This window comes from Bos javanicus, chromosome X, assembly GCF_032452875.1.
Source record: "Bos javanicus breed banteng chromosome X, ARS-OSU_banteng_1.0, whole genome shotgun sequence".
NCBI lineage: Eukaryota > Metazoa > Chordata > Mammalia > Artiodactyla > Bovidae > Bos > Bos javanicus.
The window spans coordinates 5,587,480-5,601,551 of NC_083897.1; the positions used below are offsets into that span (position 1 = coordinate 5,587,480).

At 38.3% G+C, this 14,072-nt stretch overlaps 1 non-coding gene across 1 annotated transcript; it reads left to right on the forward strand.

Moving 5' to 3' along the window:
* Window positions 1–13,709: 13,709 nt before the first annotated feature.
* On the forward strand, window positions 13,710–13,781 carry TRNAC-GCA (transfer RNA cysteine (anticodon GCA)). Its single transcript has one exon. It is a non-coding gene; the product is annotated as a tRNA-Cys (tRNA).
* Window positions 13,782–14,072: the final 291 nt, after the last annotated feature.

The following is a 14,072-nucleotide window of genomic DNA, read 5'->3' on the forward strand; positions in this document are numbered from 1 at the left end:
TAGGATTTTGTCAAATTCTTCTTTGGCATCAATTGAGATGACCATGTGCCTTTCCTGCCCTCAATTCTGTTAGTGTATTGTATGGATTATTTTTGTGTGTATGTTGAACCATTCTTATATTCCTAGGATAAATCACACCTGGTCATGATGTATAATCCTTTTTATATGCTGCCAGATTCAGTTTACTATAGTTTATTGAGGATTTTGTGTCTATATTCATAAAAGATGCTGTTCTGTTGTTTTTTGTATCATCCTTGTCTGACTTCAATGTTAGATAAGTGTTGGCCTTGTTATTGAACCAGATTGATTTGATGCAGAGCAAGCAAACGCTGAGACACTGAGATTTGTTGCAGAGGAAAGGTTTATTCACAAAGAAACCAAATAATAATATGGGAAAAGAAATCTCAAATACTCAAGCCCCCAAGGCAAGGGGCTGTGGATATTTATGGGATGAAGCTGAAGCATGGGCGAATGAGAAGTGATTGAACATAAGTAAAAGGTGAGATAATCATCATTCTGCATAGGCACAACAAGCACAGTTAAGCTGTAAGCTTCCTCTTGGGACAAAAATGGCAGTGTTAGCACATTCTGAGGGTGGTGATTTTAGCCCTCTGATGTCAAAGGTTACTGTCTGGACGTACAAGCTGGACAGTCGGTGGTCCCAAGCACTCTTAGCATGTTCAAGCTCTAACTGGACACAGCTGACTCCAAGATCCTGAAAAACAGCTTGGGCAAACATCCTACTGTTTGGGGGTATATGACACTTGCAAGGAGGACATGCAAGGCTTTGTTAAAAAGAAAAACAATCTTGGTCAGTGAAAGCAGGTTACAGTTCATTGTTTGCTAACCAAGTTGTGGTTTAATGGATCTAACTGATGACTTACCCTCAGTTTAAGCCTCATAGAATGAGTTAGGATGTGTTCCTACCATTTCAAATACTAAGGAGTTTGAGAAGGAGTGCTGTAATTTTAAATGTTTGTTAGACTTTACCAATGAATCCAATTTGTTCTGAGCTTTTCTTTTGGGGGAGATTTTTGATTTAGTTTTCATAATTATAATAGGCATATTTAGATTTTCTGTTTATTCTTGTGTCGGTTTTGGTAGCTTGTATGTCCCTGGAAAATTTTCCATTCAATTAGGTTATCAAATTGATTGGTGTACAGTTGCTCATAATAATGTCTTATATTTTTTGTTTTAGTAAAGTTGGTGGAAATATCCCCAATTGTATTTATGATTTTGGCTTAGCTTTTTAAAAAGTTCTTGATAAGTTTATCTAAATGTTTTTTCCCCCAGAGAATCACTTTTTGTTTTATTGATTCTAATTGTTTTTCTTTTTTTGGTATCTTGTATCCCTGCTTTGCTGACTGTATAGAGCTTCTCCATCTTTGGCTGCAAAGAATATAATCAATCTGATTTCGGTGCTGACCATCTGGTGATGTCCATGTGTAGAGTCTTCTCTTGTGTTGTTGAAAGAGGGTATTTGCTATGACCTGTGTGTTCTCTTGGCAAAATTCGATTAGCTTTTGCCCTGCTTCATTCCGTATTCCAAGGCCAAATTTACCTGTTACTCCAAGTGTTTCTTGACTTCCTACTTTTGCATTCCAGTCCCCTATAATGAAAAGGACATCTTTTTTGGGTGTTAGTTCTAAAAGGTCTAGTAGGTCTTCATAGAACCGTTCAACTTCAGCTTCTTCAGCATTACTGGTTGGGGTATAGACTTGGATTACTGTGATATTGAATGGTTTGCCTTGGAAACGAACAGAGATCATTCTGTCGTTTTTGAGATTGCATCCAAGTACTGCATTTTGGACTCTCTTGTTGACCATGATGGCTACTCCATTTCTTCTAAGGGATTCCTGCCCACAGTAGTAGATATAATGGTCATCTGAGTTAAATCCACCCATTCCAGTCCATTTTAGTTTGCTGATTCCTAGAATGTCAATGTTCACTCTTGTCATCTTCTCTTTGACCACTTCCAATTTGCCTTGATTCATGGACCTGACATTCAAGGTTCCTATGCAATATTGCTCTTTACAGCATCGGATCTTGCTTCTATCACCAGTCATATCCATAACTGGGTATTGTTTTTGCTTTGGCTCCATCCCTTCATTCTTTCTGGAGTTATTTCTCCACTGATCTCCAGTAGCATATTGGCCACCTACCGACCTGGGGAGTTCCTCTTTCAGTATCCTATCATTTTGCCTTTTCATACTGTTCATGGGGTTCTCAAGGCAAGAATACTGAAGTGGATTGCCATTCCCTTCTCCAGTGGACCACATTCTGTCAGAACTCTCCACCATGACCCGCCTGTCTTGGGTGGCCCCACAGGGCATGGCTTAGTTTCATTGACGATGGTATGATCACTCACCTAGAGCCAGACATCCTGGAATGTGAAGTCAAGTGGGCCTTAGAAAGCATCACTATGAACAAAGCTAGTGGAGGTGATGGAGTTCCAGCTGAGCTCTTTCAAATCCTAAAAGATGATGCTGTGAAAGTGCTGTACTCAATATGTCAGCAAATTTGGAAAACTCAGCAGTGGCCACAGGACTGGAAAAGGTCAGTTTTCATTCCAATCCCAAAGAAAGGCAATGCCAAAGAATGCTCAAACTACGACACAATTGCACTCATCTCACACACTAGTAAAGTAATGCTCAAAATTCTCCCAGCCAGGCTTCAGCAATATGTGAACTGTGAATTTCTAGATGTTCAAGCTGGTTTTAGAAAAGGCAGAGGAACCAGAGATCAAATTGCCAACATCCACTGGATCATTGAAAAAGCAAGAGAGTTCAGAAAAACATCTATTTCTCTTTTATTGACTATACCAAAGCCTTTGACTGTGTGGATCACAGAAAACTGTGGAAAATTCTTCAAGAGATGGGAATACCAGACCACCTGACCTGCCTCTTGAGAAACCTGTATGCTGGTCAGGAAGCAACAGTTAGAACTGGACATGGAACAACAGACTGGTTCCAAATAGGAAAAGGAGTACATCAAGGCTGTATATTGTCACCCTGCTTGTTTAACTTATATGCAGAGTACATCATGAGAAACGCTGGGCTGGAAGAAGCACAAGCTGGAATCAAGATTGCCGAAATATCAATAACCTCAAATATGCAGATGACACCACCCTTATGGCAGAAAGTGAAGAGGAACTAAAGAGCCTCTTGATGAAAGTGAAAGAGGAGAGTGAAAAAGTTGGCATAAAGCTCAACATTTAGAAAACAAAGATCATGGCATCTGGTCCCATCAAGAAACAGTGGAAACAGTGTCAGACTTAATTTTTTTGGGCTCCAAAATCAGTGCAGATGGTGATTGCAGCCATGAAATTAAAAGACGCTTACTCCTTGGAAGGAAAGTTATGACCAACCTAGATAGCATGTTGAAAAGCAGAGACATTACTTTGCCAACAAAGGTCCACCTAGTCAAGGCTATGGTTTTTCCTGTGGTCATGTATGGATGCGAGAGTTGGACTGTGAAGAAAGCTGACCGCTGAAGAATTGATGCTTTTGAACTGTGGTGTTGGAGAAGACTCTTGAGAGTCCCTTGGACTGCAAGGAGATCCAACCAGTCCATTGTAAATGAGATCAGCCCTGGGTGTTCTTTGGAAGGAATGATGCTAAAGCTGAAACTCCAGTACTTTGGCCACCTCACGCAAAGAGTTGACTCATTGGAAAAGACCCTGATGCTGGGAGGGATTGGGGGCAGGAGGAGAAGGGGACGACAGAGGATTAGATGGCTGGATGGCATCACCAACTCGATGGACGTGAGTTTGAGTGGTCTCTGGGAGTTGGTGATGGACAGGGAGGCCTGGTGTGCTGCGATTCATGGGGTCACAAAGAGTCGGACATGACTGAGCAACTGAACTGAACTGACTGATCCCTGCTTTAAATTTTACTATTATTTCCTTCCCAATCCAGATGTTGAATTTAGTTTTCCTTTCTTTTTATTGTTTCTGAAGGTATAACTTTAGATTATTGACTTGAGATCTTTCCCCCTTTTTAAATGTAGGCATTTGCAACTATAAATTTCCACCTTAGTATTACTTTTAATGCCATCCCATAAGTTTGGTTATGATGTATTTTTTTTCATTCATCTTAAAATATTTTCTAATTTCAGTCATGACTTATCATTTTGACCCATTGGTTAAGAGTATATTATTTAATTTCTACATGTTTTAAAAAAATTTTTGTTTTCCTTTTGTTGAGAACTAGCTTCATTCTACTGTTATCAGAGAAGATATGTTTTACAATTTCAGTATTTTAAAAATTATTGAAAATTGTTTTGTGGCCTAACATGTTTGTACTGGAAAATATTCCATGTGCCATGTTAAAATATGTATCTTGTCTTTGTATATGTCAGTTAGGTCTAGTTTATTATGTTTTCAAATCCCCCATATATTTTTTATTGTTCTTCTAATGACTTCATACATTATTGAAAGCAGTATATTAAAGTCTCCAACTACTGTTGCTGCTGTTGTTTAGTTGCTAAGTCGTGTCTGATTATTAGCAACCCCATGGACTGTAGCCCACCAGGCTCCTCTGTCCATGGAATTCTTCAGCCCATTTCCTTCTCCAGGGGATCTTCTAAACTCAGGGATCAAATCCATGACTCCTGCATTGGCAGGTGGATTCTTTACCACTGAGTCACTTTGGAAGCCCCAGTATTCTTAATGGACATGTGTTTGCTCAGTAACTCAGGTGTGTCTCTTTCTGATCCTATGGACTGTAGCCCTCAGGCTCCTCTGTCCATGGTTTCCCATGCAAGAATACTGGAGTGGGTGGCCATTTCCTTCTCCAGTGGATCTTCTTGTCCCAGACCAGAGAAGCCTAACTACTGTTGTAGAACTGCCTATATCTGCCTTCCTTTCTGTCAGTGTTTGCTTCATATTTCTAGGGCTCTCTTTTTAGGTACAGATATGTTTATAATTGTTATATCTTCTGGATGGATAGACCCTTTTATTATTATGTATCCTTTTTTGTTGTAACAGTTTTGACTTAAAAGTCTATTTTATCTGATGTTAGTACAGAACTCCAGTTGCCTTTGGGTAGTATTTGCTATCTTTTACCATCCTTTCCTTGTTAACTTATTTGTGTCTTTGGATCTAATGTGAGTGAGTCTCGTGTATACAGCATATACAGATATACAGATCACGTTTTTATATCCATTTTGCCACTCTCTACTTTTAATTTAAGATAGTTTAATCTATTTATTTTTAAAGTATTCCTGATATCCAAGGACTTCTGCCATTTTGCTATTTTCTAGCTTATGCATCAATTTTGTTCCTTTTTTACTTCATTATTGCTATCTTTTGTGTTTAATTGATGTTTTTTAATGTACCACTTATATTCCCTTATTTTCCTTTCTATATAAAAGTTATTTTCTTAGTGTCTATCCTTGGGATTTCAAAGAACATCTTAAATTTATAGCAATCTAGTTTAAATTAACATCAACTTAGCTTTTATAGTATACAAAATATGCTCTGATAAGCTCCATTCCTCTTCCTCTATGTCAGGTCACAAATTTCATCTTTTTTTAGTCTTATATGTTATTTCCAGTAAGCAAAGAGATTTCCCTACATACCTAAAAAAAGACATCCAATTCATGAAAATAACATTAATGTAATACTGCCATTCAATTCATAGACTCTGTTCAAGTTTCATAGATTGTCTCAATAATGTTCAAAGGGTCCAGTGCATAATCATGTGCTGCATTTAATGGTGATGGCCCTTTAGTCTAGAGTAGCTCCTTAGATTTTCATTGATTTTCATATTCTTGGTCCTTTTTTCACTCCAGTTTTATTGAGATATAATTGACATACAGTACTACATAAGATGTATAGCATAATGATTTGGCTTACATATTAACACCTCATGAGGTGATTATCACAATAAGTTTAGTGAACATCCATCATCTCATGTAGCTGTACAACTAAAGAAATAGAAGAAAAGTTTTTCCTTATGATGAGAACTCTTAGGATTTACTCTCTTAAATTTCACATATAACATAAAGCAGAGAGCATTACATTTATCATGTTATACATTACATCCCTAGTACTTATTTATAACTGGAAGTTTGTACCTTTTGACTACCTTCATCCAGTTCCCCTCCCCCACACCCCACCTCTCATAACCACAAATCTGACTTCTTTTTCTATGAGTCTTTTTAAAAAATATAATTTACCTTCAACACTGTTAGGTTCTGGTGTGCAACACAGTGATTCAGTATTTCTATACATTTCAAACTGATCAACATGGTAAATCTAGTTAACATGTGTCACCATACAAAGATATTGCATACTTATTGACTATATTTCTCACACTGTACATTTCATACTCATGACTCATTTTTTTTTTTTTTTGTAACTGAAAGTTTGTACCTCTTAATCTCCCTCAACTATTTCTTTCTTCTTCTCATCTCCTCCCCTCTGGCAAACATCTGTTTGTTCTCTGTATCTTCAACTCTGTTTCTGCTTTATGTTTGTTTATTTGTTTTTAGATTCCATATATAAGTGAAATCATAATACTTGTCTTTCTGTTTCTGACTTATTTCACTTAGGATACTACTCTGTAGGTCCATCCATGTTGTTTCAAATGGCAAGATATCATTATTTTTTATGACTGATACCCAATTATAGACACACACATGAACAAACACACACACACGCACACACATACACACACATCTTCTTTATTCATTCATTTATTGACAGTCACTTAGGTCGCTTCCATATCTTGGCTATTATGCTGCAGTGAATATAGGGGTGTGTATGTCTTTTCTAATTAGAGTTTTGTTTTCTTCAGGTAAATATAAAGGAGCAGAATTTCTGGGTCATATGGTAGTTCTCTTTTTAATTTTTTGAGGAACTTGATACTCTTCACCTTAGTGGCTGCATCAGTTTACATCCCCACCCACAGTTTCCCTTTTATCTACACCCTTGCCAGCTTACGTTATTTGTTGTCTGTTTGATAAATGACATTTTGACAGGTATGAGTTAATATCTCATTTTGTTTTGGTTTGTATTTCCCTGATAATTAGTGATGTTCAGCATCTTTTCATGTTCCTGTTGGCCATCTGTATGTCTTCTATGAAAAAATGTCTATTCAGGTCCTCTGCTTTTTTAAATTGGGTTGTTTTTCATGTTGAGTTGTATGAGTTCTTTGTATATATTTGATATTAATCCCTTATTAGATATAATGTTTGCAAATATCTTCTCCCGTTTAGTAAGCACCCTTTCTATTTTGTTCATTTTCCCTTGTTTTTGTTTTGTTCTATTTCCCTTGCTGTGCAAAGGCTTTTTAGTTTGATGTAGTCTAATTTGTTTATTTCTGCTCTTGCTTGTTTTGCCTGAGGAAACATGTTCAAAGAAGTATTGCTAAGACTGATGTCAAAGAGCATATTGCCTGTGTTTTCATCTAGAAGTTTATGGTTTCAGATTTTACATTTAAGTCTTTAATCCATTTTTACTTTATTTTTGTATGTGGCATGAGAAAGTAGTCCAGTTTCTTTTGCGTGTTGCTGCCCAGTTTTCCCAGAATCATTTATTGAAGATGGTTTTCCCCATCGTGTATTCATGTCTCCTTTGTTGGAGGTTAATTGACAACATAATTGTGTTGATTTCCAGGCTCTTTTAATTCCATTGCTCTATGTGTCTGTTTTGTGCCAGTCTCATTCTATTTTGATTACTGTAGCTTTGTGGTATAGTTTGAAATCAGGGAATGTGATAAATCTGGGTTTGTTCTCCTCTTTCAAGATTGTTTTGGCTATTAGGGTTCTCTAGGGTTTAACTCTTCAACCTCACTAGTGAATATTTCAACTCAGCTATGGTACTTTTTAGCTTCAAAATTTGTTTTTTTCCATTTTAAAATTTCTTTATCTTTATTGATGGCAAGAAACATTTTAAAATATTATATAAATAATAAATATGTATAAAAATTTATTTATTTATAAAATAATAGATCTTTGTTTATTCTATTTGGCAAGACATTGCTTTCCTGAGTTTCTTTAGGTTTTTGTCCATTGCTTCCTTAAGCTCTTTCAGCATATTTAAGACAGTTCATGTAAAGTTTTCCTCTTGTAAATACAATGTTTGGGCTTCCTTAGTAATGGTTTCTTTTAATTTCTTTTTTCCCTTGTAAATGGGCCATATATTCTTATGTCTTTTTGCATGCCTCATAATTTCCTATTGTTGAAAACTGGACATTTTGAACATTAAAAATGTGATAACACTGAACATCAGATTTCCCCCTTCCTCATGGGGTTTGTTTGTTTGTCACAGGTTGTAGTATTTTGTCTGTTTAGTGACTTCTCTGGTGTATTTTGTAAAAATGGTGTATTTGTCATAAATGGTCACTGAAGTCTGTTCCATTAGCTATTGATTGGACAGATAGCTCGTTAAACTCTTGGATCAAGAAAAAGCTCTCTCAGTCTTTGTATCTGATCTTTCCATATGTATTGAGTCTGGCTTCCTGCTAAGGCGCTTCAGTCGTGTCCAACTCTGTGCGACCCCATAGACGGCAGCCCACCAGGTTCCACCGTCCCTGGGATTCTCCAGGCAAGAGTGCTGGAGTGGGTTGCCATTGCCTTCTCCGTTTCTTCAATCTGCTGCTGCTAAGTCGCTTCAGTCATGTCCGACTCTGTGGGACCCCATGGACTGCAGCCTACCAGGCTTCTCTGTCCATGGGATTCTCCAGGCAAGAACACTGGAGTGGGTTGCCATTTACACTGGGGCATTTTATAACTCTGCCTTTGTCCTCACTTCCTTCTTGTGCAGAGCTTGGATGACAGCTAGAGGAGAGGGCTTAGGGATTGCTTAATATTTTTTATCATGCTTCTCATGTTGGCCATATGCATAGCCTTTTAAATTTCCAGGAATATGTGGAAACTTTTATTCCCCAAAGCATCCTCCTTAGCCTTTCCTTTGGCTTTTCATTGTGTCTGGTTTACCTCAACTGATATCCATTGTTTTAGGTGGAAGATGCTATTTCATTTGCCTTTAAAATGTTTTTGACAAATGCTCCCTTCTGTGCACTCACTCATATACCCCGAGAGAGTTTCAGATTTGGCAAAATAAGGCAATTTTTTTGTGTTAGTCCTTCAGGGAATTGCCATCCAGATCAAAGCCAACTGTCATAATTTTTTAGAACAAGGTCCAATCTGCTCTGTCTGATACCAGGAACCAATTCTGGGCATGTGAATTGGTGTTTCACGAACCCACACTAAGCCTAAAAGGTGTGGATGCAGAAGGAATAAGCTAAAATGCCACAAAGCTCTGTTAACTGGGTTTTAGTCACTTTTTTTTCTTACTAAAATATTTGCTTTGACTGTTTTGTGGAGTTCTGATAAATTTGATTCTGATAGTTTTCATCAGTTTTTTTTCTCTTTGGTATTTTTGTGGAGGGATTGGCCCTAAGGATCCTTTACTGCATAATTTTCACTGATGCCATGCCCACTATGTGTTGTTATAATGAATATCTTATTAATTAGAATGAGCAAAAATAGGTCACAAGAAGTCTCAGAGTGGCTGAATTCTCTGGACATGGACCACTTTTCACAAAGCCACAGAGTAATAGTCAAGATATAGGAAGTATCAAAAATTGAGTCACCTAACTGCTAGTGGATGGTTCTTTCCACCAGACCAACTTATCCTTATGGCTAGCTAAAAAGGTTCTCAGTACAGGTCAATTTTGAAGAAGTCATCTGTATTTTAATTTCAGATAATTGGTAAGTAAATTTCTTTCATGATGGTTTAGTTTCCAGAGGGCTGTCTCTGAGTAGTCAAAAGTCATATGGTCACTTATCCTCATTCTAAAAACAAGTATTATCAGGCTGTGAGGCCACCTTTCATACTTGTGATCTTTGTATATTTGGTTTCATCTTAGTAAAATTTTCTTTACCTACCACCTTTCCCTCTAATGAGAATGTCCAGGCATTCTTTTTGGTCTTGAGGACTGTTTTCTGTCCTCTTCTGATAGGTTATTCTAACTAGAGTTCTCCCTTCTAGAATCTCTCTTGGCTCATTTTCTTTTCTGTTTGTAGAAATTACATTCTGTTTAGTTCCCCTTAGCCCAAGTGATTATGTAGTGTACAGAATCAGTAGCCAGAGATAATCAATTAAAATGTTCTAAGTCTAGGACTTTTGACTTGTCTAAGGTCTGGGTAGAAAAGTGAATGTATAGCAGTGATTTTAGATATTAATATTTTACCATTGCCCTCATAAGTGTGCTCATAATTCTCATCCTATGTGTCCTGACTTTTGGTTCAGAAAAATTTGATACCTATGGATCACCTTGGTGAGTGAGTGACATGGGACTTTCTATGTCGGTTTCTTTTTCTCATGAACCTTTGAGAGCTAATATTCAGTGTGCTTTTCCTTGTTGTTGATTTCTTTGATTTATTGGGAAATTTAGCTAAGAGCATTTGACTTTGCCTTGATGGAAAGAAGATAAACTATGTCTTGTGTATGTGTGTGTGAGAGAGATTTCATTTTCTTAGTGCCTTAAATGAGGAACAGATTTGAGTCTTTTTCTTAAAAAAACAAAAGCCAAAAAAAAGGAAGTGAAGGTGACTCAGGTAGCTATTAATAGTAACTTGGAGTATGTTGGAGTGTTGATATTCTGCTAATATTTGCCAGGAAGGCTGCGGAAAAACCTTACAGCCGAATGTTCTATTTTGTTGTTAATGTGTCTGGTGACAATTCTTTCTTGTAATTCATTTGAATGCCTTGTAACTCTGGATGGAGCTTCCTGGTCATTTGTTAGTCCTGCTATCTATGAAAGACAAATGGGTATCAGCAAGAGTGCTGTTTTCTGTGCTTTCAGAAAATAGGGCTGGAGAGTTTACAGACTAGTCTTCCACACTGTGACACTTTGCCTGAGGCTAGTTTTGAGGCAAATTTAATAATTATATTAATAAAAATAATAGCTATTAGTTATCAAGATGTCAGATGACAATTACACTTTGCACATTATTTCTAAATATTGCAACATTGATATTTGCATCTCTACTTTGTACATGAGGAAACTGAGGAGCAGAGAGGGGAGATAACATGCTTCAAGTTACACAGTAAATGGTTCAAGCCGAGGTCTCCCTGAAGGCAAAGCATTCTCTCTCTTTCCACTGTGCCTCATGATTTTCAAGCACTGTTGTTTGCTATTGGTAGTATGTTGTTTAGTTTCTAAGTCATGTCCAACTCTTTTGCCCCTCATGGACTGTAGCCTGCCAGGCTCCTCTGTCCAGGGGATTTCTCAGGTAAGAATAGTGCAATGGGTTGCCATTTCCTCTTCTAGGGGGTCTTCCCAACCCAGGGATCAAATCTGCATCTCCTGCATTGGCAGTTGGATTTCTTACCAGTGGGCCACCTGGGAAGCCCATTGGTACTATATATATGCTTTTTTCCCTGGTCCTTGAATATGAATATATGAGTATATGCTATATACCAGGCATTAATATTTTCTTGCAAAGTAAATATTAGTACCCTCATTTTACAGGTGAGATGATTTTCCATTATACTATGCCACCTCTCCTTGCTTTTATTTGCCCATGAACTAGGTATCTTTGAACCATGCTATGACCCTTTTTGTCCTATACTTATTATCTTCCCAGGCCTATGTTCCAGGTGATTCCATCATCTTGTTCCTGCATGCTTGATGGGTGCTAATGATTTCCTATGTTGCCTTTCTGAATTGTTAGCATTCTCTTAGGGCCCACTGGAGAAGGCAATGGCAACCCACTCTGTACTCTTGCCTGTAAAATCCCATGGACGGAGGAGCCTGGAAGGCTGCAGTCCATGGGGTTGCAAAGAGTCAGATATGACTGAGCGACTTCACTTTCACTTTTCACTTTCGTGCACTGAAGAAGGAAATGGCAACCCACTCCAGTGTTCTTGCCTGGAGAATCCCAGGGACGGGGAGCCTGGTGGGCTGCCGTCTGTGCAGTCGCACAGAGTCAGACACAACTGAAGCAACTTAGCAGCAGCAATCCTATTATAGGGGCCTACCCCTATTACCTCATCTAAACCTAGTTACCTCCCAAAGGCTCCACCTTCTAATATTGTTGTATAGGAGGTTAGTGTTTCTGCATAGGAATTTTGCAAGGATGTAAGCATTCAGTTATGGCTTAACAGAGAACCAACACAAATAAATATGTCACATGATCATGCTACTTGCTGTGCTATGAGCAATAAGTACTCTATCTCTGACCCAAGAGTCTTTCATCATCTTTCAGTATCCATGAAAAAGTATGTTTTATCTTTTTGGTTTAAAAGTAGGGGGAAACCCAGACTCTTTACAGTTTTTGACAAGTACTCTACCCTGGGTTTTTCAATTTAGCTTATAGGAACAGGCTTTATCCCTAGCCCTGAGTGAGTGCTGGCTACTGTTCCCCGCAGTCATTTCAGGTGGTTCTTTCCCCTCCCTTGGTTAGTTTCTTCGCATGTATGTTCTGATCAACATTCTATTGACTTCCAGGGTTCTGTCTGCTACTCCCTCCTGTCTGATTATCTGTGCTACAAACTCCTTGTTCTTCTTGTACTCACAGCTTCTTTCTCTCTTGGTCAGAAAACCCATTAGACTTTTCCTCTATTCTCTCTGCCTGCACCCTGCATGTGTCCTGGAAACTCTTTTGGGACAGTAAACTGGCACAGTCATTAGTTTCAGGGATTACTATCGTTCATTGCTTGGTGTACTATATCTTGAAAACTCTCGTTTATTATTGTCTCAGGTTTTTGGGTCCTTTCAAGTGAGAAGATTATCCAAGCCCTGTTACTCAACCTTGGCTGCAAGTGGAAATGGAATCTTTGTCTTTTGAATGTGGCCTTGATATTTAAAAACAGCCCAAAGAGAGTGGTGAGTAACTTATCTGTAAGGTTGGCCGTCAAACTTGCTAACTCCTCACAACCCCCTTTTCAAAAAATATGTGGTACTAAAAGTAACCAACCTTTTTCCTCCTGTGGTTTTAACATTTCTGTGGTTTAGAATTATTTTTATGAGGAGGAATTTTCGTGGATTTCCTCCACTCTTCCCTCTACTAATTTACTAGGCAGTATAACCTATGGAAGGTTAAAAGTTCTGAGGAAGAAAATTAGGGTTATATTTTTAACTATCATCTGCTCTTGCCCCACACTGCTGTTAATTTAGGAGACATATGACTTTTCCTTTTTTGGTGTATTATCTTCTCACTCTTGGTGCCGTGACTCAGGCTGAGGCTCTCATTTTCTGCATACCCCACTCCTAACTGTTCTTTCTTTTTTCTGTCCTTTACATTAGGGCCAGACTAACTTTCTGGGGGAAAAAGCCCCAAAATAGATCTGACTGTGTCATTTTACCTCTTAAGATGGTTCCCCCTTAAATACAGAATAATATTTGGTCTCCTTTTTTGTCCACAGTCTCATCTCAGCTTAAGTTTCTCCATTCATTTTATATAACACAATTTCCACCGTCCACAACATTGCAAGCCATAAATGGCAGTACTGTCAGGTGATCATAAACTGAAGAGACAACTCTGCCTTTCTCTTACGGGTCCAGCTCTGTCCCATCTTGCACACTTGCTTCTGCTAGCTTCTTTTCCAGGAATTTTCCATTTTATCTGCCTTCAAAGACATTTCTCAATTAATAAGTACTTCAGAAAGCCTCTCAAGAGGCCTCCAATTGGGATAAATTCCCTTGTCCCTTATTTTCTCATAGCCCATTGGTTGCACTTAGTTTTTTTGGGCTTCCCTGGTGGCTCAGACGGTAAAGCGTCTGCCTGCAATGCGGGAGACCCAGGTTCGATTCCTGGGTAGGGAAGATCCCCTGGAGAAGGAAATGGCAATCCACTCCAGCATTCTTGCTCGGAAAATCCCATGGACGGAGGAGCCTGATAGGTGACCTGCAAAGAGTCGGACAAGACTAAATGACTTCACTTTCATTTATCAGACTCTGCTTTGGTTTATTTGAGTAAATACCTCTCTCCCTCAGTGGACTGTCAGTCTGTGGAGTGGAGGTATTTACTGCCTTATTTTTCTTCACATTCATTGATAGCACCCATCCCAGGACCTTTTTTTTGGGGGGGGGGAGTCCCCTCATTTAATATTTTTA